We start from the raw sequence: 23,465 nt of genomic DNA, 5'->3' as shown, positions 1-23,465 counted from the left end.
CTCTCCAGCTAGTGACTGTGCTGCATTCTAGATTTTGCTCAGCTCTTGACATGTGGTTGCTATTTATTACCCACTTTCCCCAACAGCAACATGTCTCTTCCTTAAGAAGGTTCCCCCTTTGAGGAAAGTGAAAGTATTACACGCGGGTTTGGACCTAAGAAACAGCCTTCTGTGAAGTCAGATGTATAATACTTGTTAGCTGAGCTTCTTAGCTGAGATTCCAAACCTTTTTGTCTGGCTGGCAAAAATTGCAGCACTTAGGTTTCAGCAAAAATATTTTACCTCCTCCCACCGCATCTGGCAGCCTCCTGCCTGCCAAGAGAGCTTGCTTGCTTCCTTTCCTCTTTTTTATCCCAGACGGACAACATGGAATGAAGGAATGCACCTTTCTGGAAGCAGCAAGTCTTAAGCCAGGCACTTCCTCTGCTCCATCCAGTCCTGCCTCAGGGGACATTAGTGCAACTCTTGCTTGCTGACTGTGTCGCAAAGGGCATGAATGTTATCCATATGGTGCAATATAGTGCATTTTTATTTCAGCTAGGCTGTTGACAAAGCCCTTCATGCTATTTTAGCAGCCAAGCAGATAAAAAGTAGACCAAGAGATGCTACTGTTTAGGTGGGTTTGCGGTTGGGTGGCAGGGTGACAGGTGGTATCAAAAGGGGGCTCACCAATGGTTCCTCCTCATCCTGGAGAGGATTGATAAATGGTATGCCACAATGTTTTTGTCTTGGGCTCAGTGTTGTTCAACATTTTTGTAAATGACTTGGATGAGGGTTTTGAGGGGATGCTCATCAAATGTGTACATGACCCCAAATGGGGAGGAGTAACAAACACTCCAGAAGATAGAACTAGAGTTCAAGACGATCTAAAAAGTACTGTATTGGAGAGATGGGACAAAACAAACAGAAGAAGTTTCAAGAGGGAAAAATACAAACGTCAGCATTTAGGCAGAAAAACCAGATGCACCTATGTAAAATGGGTGACAGTTGACTTGGCAATAGTATATATGAAAAAGGATTTAGGGGTCTTTATAAATTCCAGGCTCAACATGAGTCTGCCGTGCGATGCAGCAGTGGCAAATAAGAAGTTGATGCTTGGTTGCATCAACAGAAATATAGTGTCCAGATCAAGAACAATAATGATACCACTCTATTCTGCTTTGGTCAGACCTCAGCTGAAATCCAGCCTCCAGTTCTGACACCACCATTTAAGAAGGATATTGACAAGCTGGAATGTGTCCTAAGGAAGGCATTCAGGACAGTTAATGGTCTGGAAACAAAGCCCAATGAGTAACGTCTGAACTGTTTTTTAGGTTGGGGAAGAGAAGCCAAAGACGTGAATATGATAGCCATCTTCAAATATTTGAAGGGTTGTCATGTGGAAGAAAACTTCTTTTATGTAGTTGCAGAGGGTAGGGCTTGAAATAATGAATTCAAAATGTGAGATCCATGAAGGAGGGGGAAGAACATGCTTATCTTGTAGGCTATTTTCCCCAGAACAGGCCTAACTAGTGCATATACTGTATGTGTGTGCTGGAGGATTGTTGAGCATTGTCCCTTTATGTCTGCTGGCTGGGGGATTTTGGGACTTGAATGAATATAACACCCCAGCTCCTCAAACAAAGAAGCTCAGACATTATGCGTATACCTTCTCACATCGCCTTCTTTTGAAACTACAAGTTTCTGTTCAACTGGGGGACAGGGCAGCACAAAAAACCCAGAGTCCTCCATGGGAAAAGCTAGCAGATTATATGGTTTATTTAAGTGGTCTAATAAAGGTGTCACCTATTCCTGCATTTAAATCTGGAGATGTTTAGGGCCATCTATTTCTGCACTTACTGAAAAAACCCTTTGCCCAAACGTCCCCAATTTGGCACAGAAAATGGGCAGATTGTGTACTACACTTGTGCCAAATGTAGTGCTAATCCGAACTTCAGTTTCCAAATTATAGATTTTTGTTTGCACTGCTCTCAGTTTTAGAATTGCCTTTTAGATTTACAGTACTCTGCTGCACAATAACAGAGTTGCACTATTGTGCAGCTATAATAAACAGCCAAGGCCTGGAGCAGCCTCGTGACAGAAGGGGTGGGCAGGCCTGTCTTCTCAGATTGGCAAGCAGGCCACAGAAATGTCTTCTTTGAGAGCCAGCATCAGAAACAGCTTAGCATTCCTGAGGGGGTGAGGGGGTGGCAGCATCGGGGACTCACTGCAAACCATCTAGTGGTGCCAGAATGTTGTTCGCAGTCAGTGTGGGTGTGTTCAGGAACAAAGAACACCCAAAGGGCTTTTGATCTTCCAGTGAACTTCTGTCTCTGCCCATAGCCCTTTTCTGAACCACAGCCTTCCACTACACCAGAGTTCTTTCTTTGATCTCCTTGGCCTTTGCTTGTGTGCCCTGTGATGACAGGATGATGAGCCTACCGGCTTCCCTTCTCATTCACTATCCTCTCATTGGTGTTATATTTACAGCTACTGTCTGGGAAATAGGATCTGATCTGTCTTTGACTGCTAATCATGCCTAGGATTTTTAGTTGGTTGTGGATGTACTCTTCTTATTAGAGCTTGGAAATATTTTCAGCTACAAGTCTCAAAATCCACCATTCAGCATGGCTACAGCATCACTTTCTATTGATTTTGTAATGCAAAAACCTAACTTTTTAATGTTCTGCTTCTAATATATCTGATTGTCTGTGTGCATGGTCCGCTCTTTCCAAGAGTCCTTATAGATCTGTTTTCCGAGGGAACTACACTTTCGGTCTAGTTTTTCAGGAGAAAATTAAGACACTGATGCCATATCTTAGTGGTGTAGAGAATGAAGCCCAGTACTGTAACAGTGGTGCCTCGCACAACGATGTTAATTGGTTCCAAAAAAACCCCCGTTCTGTGAAACATCGTTCTGTGAAACACCATTTCCCATAGGAATGTATTGAAAACCGGTTAATCCGTTCCAATTGGAACGGATTGCCGTCCTTAAGCGAAAATCCCCATAGGAAACATCGTTGAGGGAAACGCGGTTCCCCAATTGAAATGCATTGAAGCCGACTCAATGCATTTGAATGGGTTTGCGAAGTCCCTTTTCGCTCCTGTAAAAGTGCCTTAAACTGTTTGAAAAGTGTTTTAAATGCTTGCAATCGTTAACCCACCTCCTGAAACCTAAGCAAACTTAATTTGGTGTTGTTCTGAGGCGTCGTTAATTTTTGGTGATATTTTGTTTTCTCCATTGAAAGCCATTGGATGGACCGTCCAATGGCTTTCAATGGAGAAAACAAAAAATCACCAAAAATTAACGACGCCTCAGAACAACACCAAATTAATTTTGCTTACGTTTCACAAGCTGGACTATCGATGCCAAGCATTTAAAACAGGTTTCAAACAGTTTAAGGCACTTTTACAGGAGCGAAAAGGGACATCGTTGTGCGAAAATTCCCCATAGGAAACATCGTTGTGTGAGGTGGCAAATTTTTCAGGAAAAGCCATCGTTGTGTGAATTTATCATTGTGTGAGGCACTCGTTGTGCGAGGCACCACTGTATGTACTCTGGTTTTACAGTACTAGGCTGAAAAGATGGGATGGAGACAGTACGGCCAGGTCATAATCTGATGATTACCACGGTTTCAGAAAATGGCTGGCTTTCTATCTTCTGTTCTTCCAGATCAAGCCAAAGATGTCGGGGAGATAGCTTAGTATAGCCTAGTTCTTAGAATGCAGGACTGGGTTTAAGAACTTATGTCCATCACAAACACACTCAAATATCCAGTCTGTTTATGTCTGCAGTGCTTGGAGTTGGTAGACTCTGCCTAATCTTCCTCACAGGGTTGCTCTCAGTAGAAAAAGACTGTGAGGATAAAGAGGAAGGAGGAAAAAATGAGGGGAAGAGTGCCACCTTGAGTTTCTTGGAGAAAAGGTAGGGTGAATAAATAACATTATCTGGCTGTCAAATGGCAAAAGGTTTGCATAGAAACAGATTAAGGTTCATTTATGTTGTACTGGAGTAGCCCCAGCCACAGAAAATGGCTTCCCTATAGCTGGGTCATGTGTTACACGCACAATATATAAAAGTAGTAAGGAATTTCTGTGGGTTTCCCATTTGGGAACGGCACGCTACCCATACTGCTGGACCTCCAAATTTACTGCTATGCCACAAAGCCTAGCAAGGCAGAGAGTGTGAACACCTTGTTTTCAAACTGAATCCAGGAGCAGCATGTGCTTACCACATACAGTTTTATTGGGTAGAGGGGTACCGTGGCAAAATCAGAGGACAGTCCTTTAGAACGAGTATCATCAATGCCATTATCAAATTAAATGATTGGTCACCAAAATTGGAAAGAGACTGCAAATAATTAAAAATGTGATCGACAGTGCCGTCCCTGATGAAGGTCGAATAAGCCCCTGACCATACAGGAAGCATGATGAGTCAGTTAATCCAAAGTTCCATGTGTCCTCTCCTCCCAGGGTGGCCATTGATTCATCAAGCTGGACTTGCCCTGCTTTTAGGCATATTTATTTCCTGATGGAGGATGTGGAGCTAACTGTGTCATCAGGATGTAGTGCAATTCAATGTATTGTGGCTCACCTACTTTTTATGTAAATGTGCTAGACACCTCCATTATACTCTGGCACCTCCGTTACACTCAGACAAGGAGCCTGGTCACTCCTGTATCTGCCTAGAGATGGGTGTCAGTGAAAAATGTGATTCCTCCAAGGTATTGTTAAGTGCTGATGGTTCTTACTGGACTATATTCCCAAGTTTAAACATTTGGAAGCAATGGCCTTAGAGGCTTTATTCACCCACCTGACTAATTTCTGAAAAAGCACAGATAGCCATGCAGGACCCACAGTAGGCCATTACATTCATTAGAAGGAAACCAGAATTCTTCATCACAAAATAGTGGCAAAGCATTCATGTTCTCCAGAATTCTTTGTCAGGCTGCTGCTGTGACATGAAGAAGAGTGAGCGAATTGTTTTAGAAAATGGTTTAGGGTCTGCATTGGTCACTGTCTTAACACAAAGTGTTGGAAAGACTAAAAATGTAGTTAGTTTAGACTCTGCAGTGATAATACAAACTTCAGCTTACAGCTGGGGATGCCGACACACAGCAACATATGCAACAGCTGCTTCCCCATTTTTAAAACATAAAACCTAGTAGGTATCCAAAATTATTTACTACCTAAGTGAAACAAATAGCTTCCTTGATTGGCAGGGAACAAAAGAAGAAACAGACATGACACTGTCTGTGTTAGTATAGCTGGAAATTAATTTTAGGCCATGCATTAAGTTACAAAAAGACAATACCTATGGGTTTTTTTAATGGATTGTTGTGCTCTCTTGCATTTTTAGTATTGATTTTATTTGTTTTCAATATAATGCTTTTAAAATATTTGTATGTTTTGGATGGGTTACACTTCCCCTGAAAACCCAGGTGTGCAGCCTGGAGGTACTCCTGGATTTGTCTGAGTCTGGATACCCAGAGTTTGACTGTAGCTAGGAGTGCAATTACACAGTTAAAACAGTACCAGCTGGATTACTGTAACACACTCTAAGTAAGGCTGCCTATGGAAACTGTCAGAAAAATTCAGTGGTCCAAAACGCAGCGACCAGATTGCTAATGGGGGCTGGTTACAGGGATCACCCACCCCCGTGTTACAGCAGCTGCAGTGGGCTGCAGATCCATTTTCGGGGAGAATTCAAAGTGCTGGTTCTAACCTATACAGCCCTAAATGGGCTTGGGCCCAAGCCCTCTGAAGGACTGCATCTCCCTTTATGAGACTGCTCCAGTGTTAAGATCATCAGAGGAGGCCTTCTTCTCAGTCCTGCCACCTTCACAGGTGGGGAGGTGAAAGAGAGCCTTCCCTGTTGCTGCTCCCAGATTTTGGAACTCCCTCCCACAGGAAGCCAGGCTGGCCCCACCTTTACAGTCTTTCCACAAACATATAATGACCTTTCTCTTCAGACAAGCGTTCCCTGAGTGAATGGCGGCCGAGTGGGTTTTTTAAAAACCTTGCTGCATTGAATGTGTTTTGGTGTTGCTTATGTTTTTTTGATATTGTATTCACTGATCCTTTTAGTACTGTTACTAAGTTAAATGCTGCCTTTCAATTGTTGTAAGCCGCCTTGGGTCCTTTTTAAGGAGAAAGGCATGTTAAAAACATTTGAAATAAATAAATAACGTTAATAGGATTTAAAAAAAAATGCCAGCCTGTCTAGGTTTCTGTCTAGGAGGCTACAAATGGAACATTTCTTGACTAACCTTTCCTCTGATACAGTGGGGTCTCGACTTACGAACGGCTCAACATACGAACGTTTCGACTTACGAACAGCCCCCATGGGAATATATGGACTCGACTTACGAACTTAGATTCGAGTTACGAACTCTTTTTTCCCTTTTTTTTAAAGCTAAGTCATCTTAGGTTAAAAGGAAAAAAGAAAAATATCCCCCTCTAGTGGCAGAAGGCGGAATCGCAGCTTCCCATTAGTTTCCCATTAGTTTCTATGGCCGAAAAGAGCAGATACGGATTAAATGGTTTTCAATGCATTCCTATGGGAAATGCAGATTCGACTTAAGAACTTTTCGACCTGAGAACTGCCTTCCAATACGGATTAAGTTCGTAAGTCGAGACCCCACTTATCTTCATTTTCTGGGGGTAGAAATAACGGTTGTTCCTTAACAATGATGACATTCACTAACCTGAGCCCCCACCTCAGACTGAAGTGATGAAATCACAACCCAGGCACACTGCTACAGTAAGAAGCATGCTGTAGAACAGGACTGGGCAATGGTGGCCTTCCATGTTTCTCCTGTTTTGGTTTGCAGATCTTTTAACTCCTCACCACTGGCAATGCTGACCAGATATGATGGGACCTGAAGGCAACAAAACAAATGGAAGGTCATAACTGCCCACCTCTGCCTTAGGAAACAGGTGGAAATCTCTCTCAGAAAGACAGCTTCAAAAAGTAGCATTGCTGCTTAGCTTTTTGGCATAAACTTTGGTGTACTACAGTATGACCTTAATAATTTTATTCATCTCCCTTCTTTATTTGCAGGAGGCTTTCCCTTGCGCATTATCAGAGAAGCGTGGACTATTTTAGCCTGCCTGGAGCGGATGAGCAGGAGATACTGTGGTAAGGAGAGAATTTTGCACCTCTTGCCATGAGAGGGGAGGGAATCAAAGCAGTTTATATATGGGATGCCACAGAGGGTCACAACAGGTCCTAAAGTGTTTTGACAATGGGCATATCATCACAGAGCCATAGAGTTGGAGGGAAAGTTTGAGACTATCTAGTCATCTCTGGATATACAGAGTGGTAAAGTTTTTCTTTCTGTGAGGGCCTTGTTCGTGGAAAAGCTTATTCTGATGACTAATAAGAGGGGGGAAAACCCATCTCCATCTGATTATCTACCAATGTTTAGAGTTACAGTACCTTCCAAGGTTGTGTTAAATCACCCGTTGCCCCACCAACAATCAAGAGGCTGAAGTGCAACAGGAGAATTGTATGCCCAAATTATACCTTTTGCTGAACCCCCACCGAACACCCTACTAGCTGTGACTATAACTGTGTGAATGTAGTTTGGCTGAATGAGCAGTTTTAGGACCACAGTAAGTGAAAAGAGTGCGCTGCCTCTGACAGATTTTTGGTATCACCTGGCAGGACAAAGTTCCAAACAGAGCAGTCCTAGAACGAGCTGGAATTTTCAGCATGAATACATTGCTGAAACAGCGACGTCTACGTTGGCTTGGGCATGTTGTGAGAATGGCTGATGGTCGGATTCCAAAGGATCTCCTGTATGGAGAATTAGTGCAGGGAAAGTGCCCCAGAGGGAGACCACAGCTGCGCTACAAGGATATCTGCAAGCGGGATCTTAAGGTCTTAGGAATGGACCTCAACAGATGGGAAACCCTGACATCTGAGCATTCAGCCTGGAGGCAGGCACTGCATCATGGCCTCTCCCAGTTTGAAGTGACCCTTGCCCAGCAGGCTGAGGCAAAGAGGAAGTCACAAAAGCAGCAAAACCAGGGAGCTGGACAGGGACAGATTGGATTTGTCTTCAGTGTGGAAGGGATTGTCACTCTCGAATTGGCCTTCTCAGCCACACTAGAAGCTGTTCCAAGTCCTCCATACAGACCACGTTACCATAGTCTTTCGAGACTGAAGGATGCCTAACCCCTAACTCAAGTAAAAAGAGTGATGTTTGGCATTACTACCATGTGGCACCACCACCACAAGAAAAACCCCTGTATTCCCAATGTATCATGTTCAATGCAAAGAGCTGTTTGGGTGGGTGATGGGAAAGTGACCTTCATTGGGCTCATAGAGGAAGAGGAAAACTTAATTCTGTATCCCATGGACAAATTCCAATGCTGAGGTGCCCCCAGGGCTGCTTTATATAAGAAAGCCCCCTTCCTTGCATGTTAAATTCCTGTTATGCTGGTGGTTAAATTGTTTAGTTTCCTTCTATGTTTGCAGGCTTACAGGGGACCACCTGTAAGGCCACTCATGCAGGCCAACTCCTTTACTAAGCAGTCCGCTTAGTAAGGATCCTAAAGCTTTGGGGTTTTCTACCTCATAGATGGAAAGCTTCAGGAGGTTGGGAGCCCAATTCGTGGTCCTGGTCTCCTCCATAGGAAGCAAAAGACACTTTGGGGCCATTAAAAAGAAAGAAAGAAAAGGAAACTTATAGAAAGTATCTGGTTGAGCATTTCTAGACTGATTTACTTTTTTAATTTGGTGGAGGGATACAAGTTTCCTCACAAAACCATACAATGAACTTGGATGCCCTCAAAAGCAGAAGAATTACTGTTTGGGGTTTTAAAAACTTGGATAGGTATATGTGGGAGCTCTTGGGGTCCCTCAGGGGTTAGAAAAATGCCCCTGGGAACTGCATGCAGAACTGCTTGCCTCCTCTAGACCTACTTCTGACTGTTCAAGAAAGCTTGAAAAGATGAGAGAATGTTTACTAGTGAGCTTCAAGGATAGCCAAAGAGTTCTATGAGACAAGAGGGAAAGAACTGGATAGAGTTCAGCTCAGGGAAAAGGAAATGAAGAGAAGTTTTGACAGCTGCCAAACATTGAAGAAGATGCCAGAAATAAGAGAGAGAACAGTTTTCTGTTGAGCTGAGCCGAACTTTCTTGATGGTAGACTTAAATTATAGGTGAAGAATATTTTTCTAATTATTGAAGTCAGCTTAGTAATGGAATATTTTGCCAGTGGGTTAACCTTATGTTGGGAGATTCAAGGAAGGGTAAAAAAAAAACACATGGCTTTATAAAACTGATTTATATTCACAGTGACTTAGTACTAAAGCATTATAGTGTACACCTCCACATGCTTAGTAAAGTACTTAAAATATTTAAAATTAATTAACATAAGAGGTCTTGTCTTCCAGCATGGCTAGACAGATAATGAGGAATGTGAGATTGTCTCGCCTACAGGTATAATGTTTGTTGAATATAGTCACATAAAGGAAATTGCTAGTCCCAGCTCAGTAAATGGGATTTATTTAAATGTTGACTTACCATTCTGTAATTGATTCAGTGGATCCACTGTAGTTGAGGTTATCAGTGGAATTTCAACCAAAGCTTGGAAAAAAACAATTTTTTGGACTCCCAACTCCAACATCTGGATTCTAGAGCAGTCTAAAATTTCTCCAAGCTCTGGTAAAATATTAGCCATGGGTATTTAAAATACTTTAAATATTATTTATTAACACAATGGGCCCTCTAAAGGACCTTAAATATTATTTGTTCTAAAATACTAGGTTTAAGACAAGTTAAGAATCCACTCTTCCTAGAATGGCTGGGACAGGTACAGTCTACTGAGAAAATATTGAGTTAATGCTGCCCCATAGTGGCAGAAGGGGGAAGAGATACATGGGAGTTAAATGCAGTATCACAGGCCATCCCTTTTGAATGAACAAGATTGTGTGTTCAGAGTGATTCAATAGGAGTTAAGGATGGGGACAGTTGTGGGGAGGATCACCATCTGCTTGTCGCCTATGAGAGTTCTAGTTTGTCTTCAGATGGATAGCAGTTGATATTGCAAGTGGCCATTTTTCCAGGTTCTTCCTTAATGCACCCAGTGCCATGGGCACCTCTGTTGTGCTTGTACAAAATGAGATTAGGCAGAGGGGTGAAAGCAGTAGTCGGGCCTGGGGTACTTGGGAAAGGCAGAGCAGATGTAGCTCTGCTAAAATACCAGCTTTGGGAAGAGAAGCATTCTTGTTTCTTGAAATCTGCCCTCTTCCCTTCCCCTGCCTCTCTTGCTCTCTGCTATGACTCGGAGCATTTAATAACACACTCCAGTGCTTGGAAAAGTTATATTTTAGTATTAAGACTCCTAGAATCATAGCCAGCACATTCACTGAGTAGGCATATATACCGTTTCCCCAAAAATAAGACCTAACCTGAAAATAAGCCCTAGTATGATTTTTCAGGATGCTCATAATATAAGCCCTACCCCAAAAATAAGCCCCAGTTAAGTGAAGCCCCACCCTCCACAATTGTGCAGCAACCAGAAGAAGATGACATGACTGTATTTGAATAAATGTAGATTGCTGTACCCCCTTCACGGATTTCTGCCTTGTCGTGGCGAAGGGGCTTGAGTAATTCAGAGAAGCTATGGGCTATGCGGTGCAGGGACACCCAGAATGGACAGATCATAATGGAGAGTGATCCACCTGAAGAGGGAACTGGCAAGCCACTCCAGTATCTTTGCCAAGAAAACTCCATGGACAGAAACAAAAGGCTAAAAGATATGATGCTGGAAGATGAGCTCCTCAGGTTGGATGTTGTCCAATATGCTACTGAGGAAGAGCAGAGGACAAGTACAAGTAGCTCCAAAGCTAATGAAGTGGTTGGGCCAAAGCTGAAAGGATGCTCAGCTGCAGATGCACCTGGAAGTGAAAGGAAAGTCCGATGCTGCAAAGAAAAATACTGCATAGGAACCTGGAACGTAAGATCTATGAACCTTGGTAAGCTGGATGTGGTCAAGGAGGAGTTGGCAAGAATAAACATTGACATCCTGGGCGTCAATGAACTAAAATGGACGGGAATGGGCAAATTCAATTCAGACGATTATCATATCTACTACTGTGGGCAGGAATCCTGTAGAAGAAATAGAGTGGCCTTCAATAGTCAACAAAAGAGTGGGAAAAGCTGTACTGGGATACAATCTCAAAAATGACAGAAATACGAATCCAAGGTAGACCTTTCAACATCACGGTAATCCAGGTTTATGCACCAACCACAGATGCTGAAGAGGCTGAAATTGACCAATTTTATGAAAACTTACAACACTTTCTAGAACTGGCATGAAGGAAATATGTTCTTCTCATTTTAGGGGACTGGAATGCTAAAGTAGGGAGTCAAGAGCTAAAAGGAACAGCAAGAGGTAAGTTTGGCCTTGGAGTTCAAAACGAAGCAGGGCAAAGGCTAATAGAGTTTTGTCACGAGAATAAGCTGGTCATCACTCTTTTCTAACAAAACAACTATGGTTGTACAAGAGGCAGCAACAAAAACCATCCCAAAGAAAAGGAAATGCAAGAAAGCAAAGTGGCTGTCCAACGAGGCCTTACAAATAGCAGACAAGAGAAGGGAAACAAAATGCAAGGGAGATAGGGAAAGTTACAGAAAATGGAATGCAGACTTTCAAAGAATAGCAAGGAGAGACAAGAGGGCCTTCTTAAATGAACAGTGCAAAGAAATAGAGGAAAAGAATATAAAGGGAAAAACCAGAGATCTGTTCAAGAAAATTGGAGATATTAACGGAACATTTTGTGCAAAGATGGACCTGATAAAGGACAAAAAGGTAGGGAACTCACAGAAGCAGAAGACAACAAGAAGAGGTGGCAAGAACACAGAGGAATTATATCAGAAAGATCTGGATGTCCTGGACAACCCAGATAGTGTGGTTGCTGACCTTCAGCCAGATATCCTGGAGAGTGAAGTCAAGTGGGCCTTAGAAAGCATGGCCAGTGGAGGTGATGGCATTACAGTGGAACGATTTAAATTCTTAAAAGATGACACTCAATATGCCAGCAAGTTTGGAAAACTCAGCAGTGCTCAGAGGATTGGAAAATATGAGTCTACATCCCAATCCCAAAGAAGGGCAGTGCCAAAGAATGCTCCAACTACCATACAATTGCATTCATTTCACACGCTAACTGGTTGGTTCAAAATTGGGAAAGGAGTACAACAAGGCTGTATATTGTTTCCCTGTGTATTTAACATATGCAGAATACAGTACATCATGCGAATGGCTGGACTGGATGAAGCCCAAGCCAGAATCAAGATTGCGTGAAGAAATATCAACAACCTCCGATATGCAGATGATACCACTCTTTTGGAAAAAAGTGAGGAGGAATGAAAGAATCCCTTAATGAGGTTGAAAGAGGAGAGTGCAAAAAATGGTCTGAAGCTCTACATAAAAAAAAAAATTAAGATCACGTCCACTGGTCCCATCACCTCATGACAAATAGAAGGGGAAGATATGGAGGCAGGGACAGATTTTACTTTCTTGGGCTCCATGATCACTGCAGTTGGTGACAGCAGCCACAAAATTAAAAGACGCCTGCTTCTTGCGAGGAAAGCGATGACAAACCTAGACAGCATCTAAAAAGCATCACCTTGCCGACAAAGGTCCACATAGTCAAAGTTATGCTTTTTTCAGTAGAGATGTATGGAAGCGAGAGCTGGACCATAAAGAAGGATGACCGCCAAAGAATTGATGCTTTTGAATTGTGGTGCTGGAGGAGACTCTTGAGAGTCCCCTGGACTGCAAAGAGAAAAAAAAAAAAAACAAACCTATCCATTTTGAAGGAAATCAACCCTGAGTGCTCACTGGAGGGACAGACCTGAAGCTGAGGCTCCAATACTTTGGCTATATGATGAGAAGAAAAGACTCCCTGGAAAAGACCCTGATGTTGGAAAAGTGTGAAGGCAAAAGGAGATGGGGACGACAGAGGACAAGATGGTTGGACAGTGTCACCAAAGCTACCAACATGAATTTGACCAAACTCTGGGAGGCAGTGAAAGACAGGAGGGCCTGGCGTGCTCTGGTCCCATGGGGTCATGAAGAGTCGGACACGACTTAACGACTAAAAAACAACAACAGATTGTTGTACGTACATGAAAAAAATAAAATATCCCCTGAAAATAAGCCCTAATTTGTTGTTTTTTTTTTGAGCAAAAATTAGTATAAGACCTGTCTTATTTTCAGGGAAACATGGTAGTTTTCTTTACTGGTTGTGAATACGGGTTGGTTCTGCCAGGGGCGGTTCCGTTGACGGCGCGGGAAAAAGGTTAGGAGGCTGTTCATCTTTTCTAACAGAATCGGTTTTATTGGTAAACAAACTTAACTCGGCTGGCTCAAAAGGATCCATTAAACTCAACTCTGGTAACAACTTGTAACTTCGAACTCGAGTGGTCATTTCTCTGTCCTTTCTTCTCACTGGGGGGCTGGCCCAAATCGCTCCCGGTCAGTCATAAGGCGGATCAGTGTGGTCCGTACCGCACAGATCGTCCCACAACATGGGTGTCTCGCCCAGTCCCCCTCCCGCTGACTCTGGAGTAAAGAGGGACTGGGACGGATCACCCACCTCCCCCCACGCTGATTGCGTGGGTAAACCACCACAGTCCATTCCAGGGGGTCTACCTCTTGTCCGCGCGCGAAGAAATCTGGAGGTCCCAGCAATAATCCTCCATCCACTTGTAAATTCGTGAATTCTTTAAGTAGAAACTCTCTTGGCCCATGCTCCATTCCGTCTGTGCTGATTTATCTCTCTTGTCAGCTGGTTCACTTTTTACCACTCTGAAACTTCCTGCCTTTTCACCCTCATTTATATCTTCCCATACAATCAAATCTAGCTCCTCCCCTCTCTCTCGTCAGCCAAACACACTTCCCTGTGCTGTTGTACCTCCCTGTCATCCTGCTCCACCTCCACTAATATCCCTTCTACACGCTCTGTTCCTCCTTCCGCTCCTTTGACTGCAGAGGACGGCTCACTCTCTTTCTCTCCTTCACACTGGTACATGGACTAAGCTCTCTAGGAGTCCTGTATGGCTATTCATAGCCACTATGGTTGTACATTTTCTAAGTCATGGTGTAAACACATGATTCTGGTAACCTTTGTGCTTCTTGGCTTCAAACCACATTTGTAGCTTCAAGGAGAATAGGTAGGCTGTGTCCAAAAATTCTGCTCAAAGATGTAAGTACTGGGGCTGGGGGTGGGGCTTTCTGCAGCTAGGGGTGTGCTATCTTCATACATGGCCAACCCCTAAGATGCTTCAAAGATTTTTCTCCCTCAGACACTATTCCAATTCCTGATTTTTTTTATTTAAAAAAATGCAAAAAACACAACACCCTACTCCATCCTGCCAAATTAATCAATACACAACATACACATTAATGGTTACAATTTTATATAGTAGTTAGGACATCCAGTGTGGCTTTGAGAACAGTATTGCAAGGAGGGCAAGCTTATCCCCATTTTACAGATGGAAAACAGAGGCTGCAAATGAAAGAAGTCACTGAATTAACATAGTAAAGGTCTGTGATGGACGAGGCAGAGTATCAGAGTTGTTCTTTGGCATTGGAGAGAGAACAGGGAGGATTACGGAGAGTGGGTATACACAAAGGTTGCAGGTAGATATACATTTACTTCTGAGAACTCCTATCTGCCACTTTTTTGGACAGTTCCCAGAATTGCTCTGCTAGCATGATTTTGGTCCCTAGGGTGATGAGATTGAAAGGGAGGACAGATTTCCTGTACTTCCAGATCTTCCTGTAGAGTCCTTCCTTGGGCACCATCCATCAGTATTGTATTTTGCACATCTAATTAATTGTGAGGTAGGGGTGTCTCTGTCTTGGAGAGAGAAACTGGTGCGTGAGCAAAGGAGGCTCCTGTGTCTTGCCCTGCACAGCAGGGATGGGCTGACTTCAGGCTTGCAGGATTGTTTTAAATGACAACTCAGAGAACTATCAACTGAACCTGGTGCAAAAACTTAGATGCAAGAATTCTGTCTTGGGGATATGTTGTGAACAGCAGAATTGAACAGAGCTTTCTGTCCTTCCACACACAGATCTATTCCTGGTTATCCTAACCTTCCTTAATTTTAGCACGACTTCAGTTTTAAGGGCGAAGAATCATTTTATTTCTCCCCTTGTTAAATAATGGGGAATCAGCAATCCTTCCCGATCTGCAAGTCATTCAGAGATTTACCAGCAGATGTAGATCAAGATCTATCTTCTGCACGCTTTTGCTCCGTTGGCTGAAATACACTGATGGCCCTTTGAAGTCAAATAGTATTGAATAGCGCTCTCGCGCTGGATTTCTCTCTCTCTCCATGTTTACGTGCGTGAGAGAGAGGTCTGTGTATTGCGGAGGGACAAATCGTTACCCTGCGTTTTCACCGCGCGGTATAGTCTCAGCTTCGCCCGTAGGCAGGGAAGCAGGGATGTGCCCAAAGCGGGCCTGGGACGTGCTGCGCCACGGAGTTACGGCGCCTGAGTTGTTGTGTTTATCTGAGCCCAAACCTTTCCCCGGGGAAACGGAGGCGGAGGAAGGAAAGAAAGTGGGGCCGGGCAAGCGAACTGGGGAGGCGGGTCCGAGACGGCCGAGTCCCGGGTTGTGGAGAGGGCGGAGCTTGGTCAAACTTGTCCAGACGCGGCGACGCGCGGAGCCGGCCGGCGGCCCGGACTGGCCCCTTCCCGAGCGGTGGAGCCGTGTGGACGGGCACCATGGAGGAGGAGGGCAGGCCAGGTGCGGGGCTGGAGGGCATGGAGGGGGGGGGCTCCGGTCGCGATTCGCTTTCTGGGGGGAAGGGTGGATGGGCAGCAACTAGGCTCTGGGCCCAGGAAGAGCACCCCCTCTCCTCGACTTTGGCCGCCGGAGAGCAACTTCCCCACACCCACACCCCATTTATCTCGCTCGCCAGCTCGGAGCGGTGAACGGAGTCTTTTGCAGGGCGCAGAGTTGGAGTTGGCCCCTAGGAAGCTTCTTTGGGGCGTCCTGCGTGGAGGGGAGGGGTCGCCGGTGCCCTTTCGGAGGGCTCGCCTTCCACAACTCCAACTCGTTGTTTACACAGCCTCCCTTCCCCGAAACGTTGGGGGGGATCCTCCCCCCCGCCCGGTGTCCCGCTCCGCGCGCGCCTTGTTCTGCGCGGGATTCCCCGTCTCTTCCGCCACTGCTCCGAGTCCCGCCCGTCCCCCTCCCTCCCTCCCGGTCCGGGACGCTGTTGACCGATTTCTCCCTCGCCCCCGCTCTCCCCTCCAGCAGAAAAGGAGAGTCGCTTCCCCTCATCATGCTCTGAGCTGTTCTCTCTTTCGGAGGCGCGAACGGTGCCCTCTTTTCCCCTGGGCCTCCCGGCCGCTTGCCAGCCGGTGACCTCGCCATTCCGGCCTAGTGGGCTTCCTCGGGGTGAAAGTTTGGAAATGGTGTCGTGTGTATCCTTGGTGCTGGAGAGATGTGCCAGGTGGATGGTTTAATGGAAGGCCCAGCAGACGCTGCGCCAGAGCCTTCCCTTGGCACCAGAGGGGCACTTAGGCTGCTCCACAGTCCCACATGAAGGAGGAGGGGAGGGGAGGTGCTTGCTGCCTGTGGAGCTGGTCTTATAAAGAGGTGCTTTTGGCCTTGATTGTGTTTGACCTCTTGGTTATCTTTGCCAAGTGGTGTACATGCCCACCATCAGCATCAACAGCTATGAATGTAGTAAATCAACCAGAGTCAAGTTCCTCATGATGTAGTAGAAGGGCATGAGCTACCCTCATGTATGGCCCAAGGAGGAGAGACGGGTGAATGATGTATTGAAAAAAGAGGCAGTTGCAGGAATTATGAATGAATATGATTTAAAGTTATGCAGAAGAGAAATAGTGTATACAAGTATATGAGGAGGTCAATGAGAAATTTACACAAAACTGACACAGACCATGTCAAACTTTATTTGCTTACCCTTATATTCTCATTGTTTCCCCTTATAGACAGATTTTACTAGTTGCTCTTTCTCTGTTTAGCTCTGGTGTCTGCAGTGGGGCCAGAGATAGTGGAATATGCGATAATGTACTTTTCTCCAGCCTCATGGCTGTTCAGTGTTCTGGCCTTCCACTTCCAGCAGCCCCTGGCATCAGGACCAGTAGTTAAAATTTGGGGGGAGGTGTAATACTTTGGCCATCTCATGAGAAGATTACTTGAAAAATACCTTGATGTTAGGAAAGTGTGAAGGCAAGAGGAGAAGGGGGTGACAGAGGATGAGATGGTTGGACAGTGTTATCGAAGCGACCAACATGAATTTGACATAACTCTGGGAGGCAGTGGAAGACAGGAGGGCCTGGTGTGCTCTGGCCCATGGGGTCACAAAGATTCGGACACAACTAAACAACAACGACTTCAGAATGTCAGGAGGTTTTCAGATTGAGGAGGTCTAGGCTAGTGGGCATTATGGGCTAATTTTCAGTAGCAATGACTGCGATATGAAAATGTTCTCTTAAAACAGTAATAAAAACATGAAAATATAGTAATAATTTGAAGTAATTATAGTAATATGTACAGTTATACTGTACTTTATCTCTAAGGATCTCAAAGTAACATACATGACCATCACCCACATTTTATCTATGCAACAGCAATTTGAGGGAGTTTAGGCAGGGATACTTGTTTACCTCGTTACATTATTTTGAGATCCTTGTCGGTAAAAGCACAGTATAACTGTAAATTATTACTATAATTTTTATTATTACGTTTTTATTGGTGCCCTGTAAGCAAGTCTTTTCCAAGAACCTGACTGCTTGAGGTGAGCTGAACACACCTCCCCCTACATTGAAATGCATACAACCCAACTCCAACAAAGTTATTTTGGCACCTGAAGCAGAAAATACCGCAATAACTTATTTTCATTCTGGGCAACAAAATACAGTAACTAGCAATTTTATGCCTTTTCATGACACCAAGAATCTGCTTCCTGAGGCAGTGCTTCATCCTACCTATTAGTTGGGTCAATCCTGGCTGGTAGCTTCACAGTTAGTTGTTGAGGAATATGGACTCCAGTCTCCTCAGTTGAGTGCCATGAGCCACTTTCTATTATTCTATGGCTGCTTCTCCTACCTGTATATGCTTCTCAATTCAGGGTATATATAATGTGAGCTGGGGAGTTAATTAGCTTGCTAAGAGCAGTTAGGAGGCAGGGATCAAGAGGACTGAGAACAAGAAATGGACATCTCAACTCACAGAGTTTGGGTTCTTGACTCCAGTGTATTTTCTGTCTGAAGGTTGTGCACAGCTCTCATGATCCTGCCCAAGTCTTAGAATTATTTGGCAGAAGCCGTGTTGTGACGGTCAGCTTGCTGCCCTGTGGAATGTGTTTGTAAATCAGTGCTTTATTTTCTGAATACACTGCAGTAACAGTAGAAAGATTCTTGCTGTTGGCGGTTTGGTCCTGCAGGAATCAGAGGAGACTGAGAAAGCTGTGCCATTTGTAACTTCCTCCTGAGGCCATATGCCGGTCAGCTAAGGACTGCGGGAGCAAAAAAAACATTGAAAAGCTAGGAAGGCTCTACACTGCTCAAACTGCCAGGGTTGAGATGTAGGGAAACATTGGTGATTGGTGCATCCGTGCATGCAAAGAGCAAAGCAGACCTGTTCCTTGGGTACACACTCTGCTAGCAGTGCTGAGAGGAGCAGAAGGGTTGCAGAAGGGTGCTGGTCTGCCTGCTCTAATCTAGTTCTTTGTTCCCTTGCTTTCAAGCAGGGCAGGCTTGATTGCTTCAGCAGATGCCTCCCCCCCTCTGCTTTGAACTGAATCTGTTGGGGGAAGGGTGGACAGATCCGTCACCCAGCTCGCCTCTTCTTCCCTTTCTTGCAGTGCCTTGCCACCAGGACTGTTATTGTGCAGGCACGGGGTGTAAAATTGGTGTGAAGAAGTGAAGGCAAAAGTCAGTCTTTCTCGCCCTCTCCCTCCTTCTTTCTCTGCTAAACCTTCACTCAAGTATTACATATAGGTATATACTTTATCTCCAAGGCATTATGGGAATACTGTACAAGCTTCTGAATATTAAGATTGATACATGAGGGAAACAGGCTGGAACTGAGGCACTGTGGTGGGGCCTTTAAAAGTGTATGCATGACCCTGATGTTATGAAGGGAATAATTCTGGAAGCTTGCTAGCATATGGAAGCCTGTGTTTTTTATGCTGCAAGTGTCCTGCAGGCAAGGTATGACACTCTCAAACCCTAATTTTCCATTTTCCAGTATTGGTGTAATGAGGCCAACCTTGCTTTCTGGAAGCAACTTTAGAGTGACCAGACTTCTTTAGTTTCTTTATCAGCCAGTCCATCTTTTGACTGCTTGCTCTTTAAATCTGTGCAATAGTGAGCAGGGTAGCCTACGCTTTTGTGTGTGTGTGTGTGTGTGTGTGTTTGGGCAGGGTGGATAAAAATAATTGATTCAATTGATTTTTTAAAAATTAAATTGATTTAAATAAAACAATCATTTTTAATTTAAATCCTAAAAAAATACCAGATTTTAAAAACGTAAATAATACTGTACTTTAAATTGTGATTTAAATCAACTTGATTTAAATGAAATCCACCCTGCCTTCAGCTTGCTAAAATTTACCCCATGTCTTACCATCTGCTGGTGGTGCATAATGAACACTTTACATGATGAAAACATTTTCAGGTTTTTTTTTCCAGATCATTTTTTATGTTCTTCCCCTTAACAACAACAACATCTGTGTCGCAAACACAGGTTGATGATTATATTGTGCCCCTTGAAATACCGAAAGCAGTGCCCAGTTCATGAGCTGCCAAGTTGGCATTGCACTGCTTCCTTCAAGAAATGCAGACATATTTCTAATTCTTTGTCTTTACATAGCTAAGACAGGTGCCTCTGGAATTCTGGCACCTCAGATGGTTGCCTCTTTTGCCACTCTGGTTTGTCTAGACCAGGTGCTGTGTGGTAGCACTATGATTATTGCCAGTTGCTGGCTTTTTGGATCTGATATGAACATGCTGAAATTCCAGAGGACTAGGTAGCTGGGTTGTTCTTGTGTCTTGTTTTTCGGTGTGTCTAAAGATCTGCTTATGCTGCAAAATTGTGATATAGAAGGTGGGGTGGTTAGCCTTTAAGTATGCTAACAAAGCCACATGCTTAGCCCCCTCAATCTTGTCTAAGGGATATCTGTGCTTATGTTAATTTTCCTGGTGCTGGGAGATTGGCCAGCAGCTGCTGGCTCTCTAGTGTTAATACAAGTCATCATGGGGGTTAAATCCCCAGCAGGCAGGCTCAGTTAAGATGGCGAAGTTGGTTGTTCCCATAGCTTACCTGGAGTATGTCTGGAGGTTGACTTGTGGATTGAACTGGCCTCTTCTGGGAGTGGCTCCTGATAGGCGCGCCAGGCTGCTCTTCTGGGTGGCCTGTCGCTCTGTATCAATCCAGCACTCAGTGGTTCACAGTGATGATAACATGAACTCAGCGTGTGTGCAGCTATCACATGGCCAGCGTGTATGATGTGGAAAGTGAAGCTGCCTTTAAAGGGATAGGATGTAGTCCTGCAACTTGATTCAGTCTTGGGGATTTAAGGTTTTGTGTGCTCTTTGTGACCTTCTTCGTTGCCTTATTTTCCTTTATGCACTAGCATCCCATCATGACAGTAGGGCCACTGTCTATGTGCTGCCCTATTTTTTAAACTTCTTTGAGAAGTAAGAGGAGCACATCCTCTTTGCTAAAGACGGCAAGTGGTTCTAAATTAGACATGGGCACTTTGTATTTGTATCTTGGGATATGAAATATGACCCACGGCACCACAGATGCAGTGGAGACCCAGTTCCTACTCCTGGAACCGGCTGGGCTGCTCACCAGGCTCTGTGCCGTGCTGGGATTTGTCTTTGGCAGCGGTACAGCAATCCCAGTAGGAGCCTGGTTGGCCCTTCCCGGCTCCCCTGCTCAGTGGACCACTCATCAGCTGAGTGGGGAGATTTCCTGTCCTGCCTCAACTGTGAAATAGTTGAGATATGAATACTGTACAAAGTGCCTGTGTCTACTCTAAATAAAGCAGAACTTGAAGAAGTTACTTCTTTTTTGATAATAGCTGTCAGTAAGGCTGCTGGCCATACTGGTTGGGGTTGGGGAATTCTAGTCCAAAAAAGGTACATTTTTCAAACTATAAAGAAAACAAAAATCAGCAAATCATCCCATGCTCTTCAGCAAATTATCAGGGTGCCTTGGGTGGCATAAATGTTGCAGTCAATTAGGTGCATTTATCTGCTGAATTTTCTAAAAGTACAGGAGAGGTGATAAGATTATGGTCTTGCAGATTCTTTCTGCTTGTGATTGTTCCTAATGTTCAGAACAAAGGTTGTCCTGGTGGTTGGTGTTTTAGAATCTGTGTGGCCTTGTTAATAGCCTTTAAAGGTATTTTAGCTAACTGTGCATCCAGCTTTACCATTCTAAGGGTGCTGAATCTACAGAACATCATTGCATAAAGCAATATGTAAATACAATAAATAAATAATTACTAAGGAGTCTAGTCTGACATTTGCTAATATACCTGATTACTTAGTTTGGAATAAGACCCAGATGGGCATTTTGACTTAATAAGATGATTGAAATTAAACTTTTAGAAATCTGGCTGGAAGTGGAAGTCACAATAAATGACAACACTTCGTTACTTTTAGTTACTTGCTTTTTTTTTTGGATGAGAAATTGAAGTGGAAAGATTATGTCATTTTCTAAAAGGATGAATTATATAAAGTAGAACCACATACAATATAGCATAGTGACTGCAAAGGCCACCAAACACTTGGAATTGACTTTATTTATAAGGTAATATTTGTATCTCTCATGATGAAATGCAACCCAGGCCATGTCTTTAGCTATGGTTTCTAAACTAGAAACATGCCTCTTCTGGATTGTCAGTTTTTGGGTTTCAGGTTTGTTTTTGTAACATTTTGAAGTTTGCTCACTGAAATATTACTGACTCCCTCCATGGCAAAAAAAAAAAAAAGAGAGAGAGAGAGAGAGAGAGAAATACTCCCTCAAAATCCTTGTTTCCTCTGAATTAACTGCTTGTGGTGCTTTTCTTTCTTGGATAATGGGTTTCCCAGGTGTCAGGCCTGAGTGGCACAATCTGCAACTTTCAGAGGCTGTGGTCTGTAAGAATGGCCCAGCTGTGAGGTCAAACTCAGGACCTCCCTGGAGTTCCAAGCTCATTGGTTCAGGCCTATATTTGCATTAAAATGGGAGCTTTTGTTCTCCCTGCATCAATTTCTACTGCTGGTGGATTATTTCTCCCATAATCCCTTTGCCTGTCAGTTGCTGGGAGAGGTTGATTATACTACAGACAAGAGGACCATGACATCAAACAGGGCCTAAAGCAGCAGGAACTTGCTTGGAAACAAAGATCGGGTTTCCAGGCAGATGCCTATCCTGGATAAAGAGGAGCAGCAAATGTGAGAGGGCAATGAAGGCAGGGTTCTCCCAGAAGGATGAGTGCTGGAAATTGTGGTCCCTTTTTTTGGATGTACTGTATGTGTCAGTCTCTAACATGTAGCTATTAATGCTGGTTTTATCTGCCTGGACCTATCCTTAGAGACTGTTTAGAAACTTCAGTTGGGACAGAACGTGGTGGCAAGAATGTTGTGGAAACCAAATGACTAGAATATATTTCGTCTTAAATGTTGGGCTGCTTATTTGCCTTTGGCTCAATTCAAAGCATTAGATGGATTGAAACAAAACTGTTCCAGGAACCACCTGCAAAGGTATGAATCTCCAAGTCTTCAGTCACCCTCTGGGCCTTGATTTCTGACTCTGGTGACAAAAGATGCCATGTTGATGGACACTAGAGGTGGATCCTGCCTTGATGGTGACTCTCCCTTTGTGGAATGTCCTCCCTAGGAAGCATATATGGTCTTAAAGCTGGTGATTTTGAAACAAACTCTTCAAATGTTTTTAACTTGCTTTTTAATGTATATGTTTTGATTAAATTTCATTGCTCACTGCTCACATTAAGAGATGTAATGAGGATTTATACTTGCTGCTTTTGTTTTGATTGATACTTTTCTGCATAATTATTATTTTGTTAATTTCCTTGTGAAAGACAGTTTATAAAACTTAATAAATGAAAATGAGAGGTATCTGGGTGGGAAAAATTGGGAGTGTTGCTGATTGTTGAGGGTTTGTGTGTTGTGTTGACAAGTTCTAGACTGACCAAAAAACTTCTTGTGGAGATTTAAATAAAGTGAATACTGTAAGTGATTACTATTAATACACTTTGATAGGAACAACATATATAGTCTGATTTTAAGCTTTGTTCAAACTCTGTGTACAGTTTGATTTACATTGGTTCAAACTCCCTGTACATGAACCTAAAACTTGACATTTCTCTAATAAAGTTTCTCAACTAGACTGCAGTGTGTAACAGACTGTATAATGTTTGTTTGTTTGTTCATTCATTCATTCATTCATTCATTCATTCATTC

The 23,465-nt window shown here is 43.7% G+C and overlaps 1 protein-coding gene across 6 annotated transcripts in view; it reads left to right on the top strand.

The window, feature by feature from the left end:
- Positions 1 to 23,465, top strand: part of LZTS2 (leucine zipper tumor suppressor 2) — a 79,773-nt gene that overhangs the window by 28,815 nt on the left and 27,493 nt on the right. For 5 of the 6 annotated variants that reach the window (XM_020790800.3, XM_020790799.3, XM_072995643.2 and 2 more), the window contains one exon: positions 7,043 to 7,120. The gene's annotated coding sequence lies outside the window, so the exon portion shown is untranslated. Of the gene's footprint in view, positions 1 to 7,042; positions 7,121 to 15,316; positions 15,757 to 23,465 lie in introns of those variants that run through there. The other variant, XM_072995639.2, reaches the window with a different exon arrangement.

The sequence above is a fragment of the Pogona vitticeps genome, chromosome 3, assembly GCF_051106095.1.
Source record: "Pogona vitticeps strain Pit_001003342236 chromosome 3, PviZW2.1, whole genome shotgun sequence".
Classification (NCBI taxonomy): domain Eukaryota; kingdom Metazoa; phylum Chordata; class Lepidosauria; order Squamata; family Agamidae; genus Pogona; species Pogona vitticeps.
Note: the sequence above shows the minus strand (reverse complement) of the source record. Positions and strands in the feature narration are given on the sequence as shown.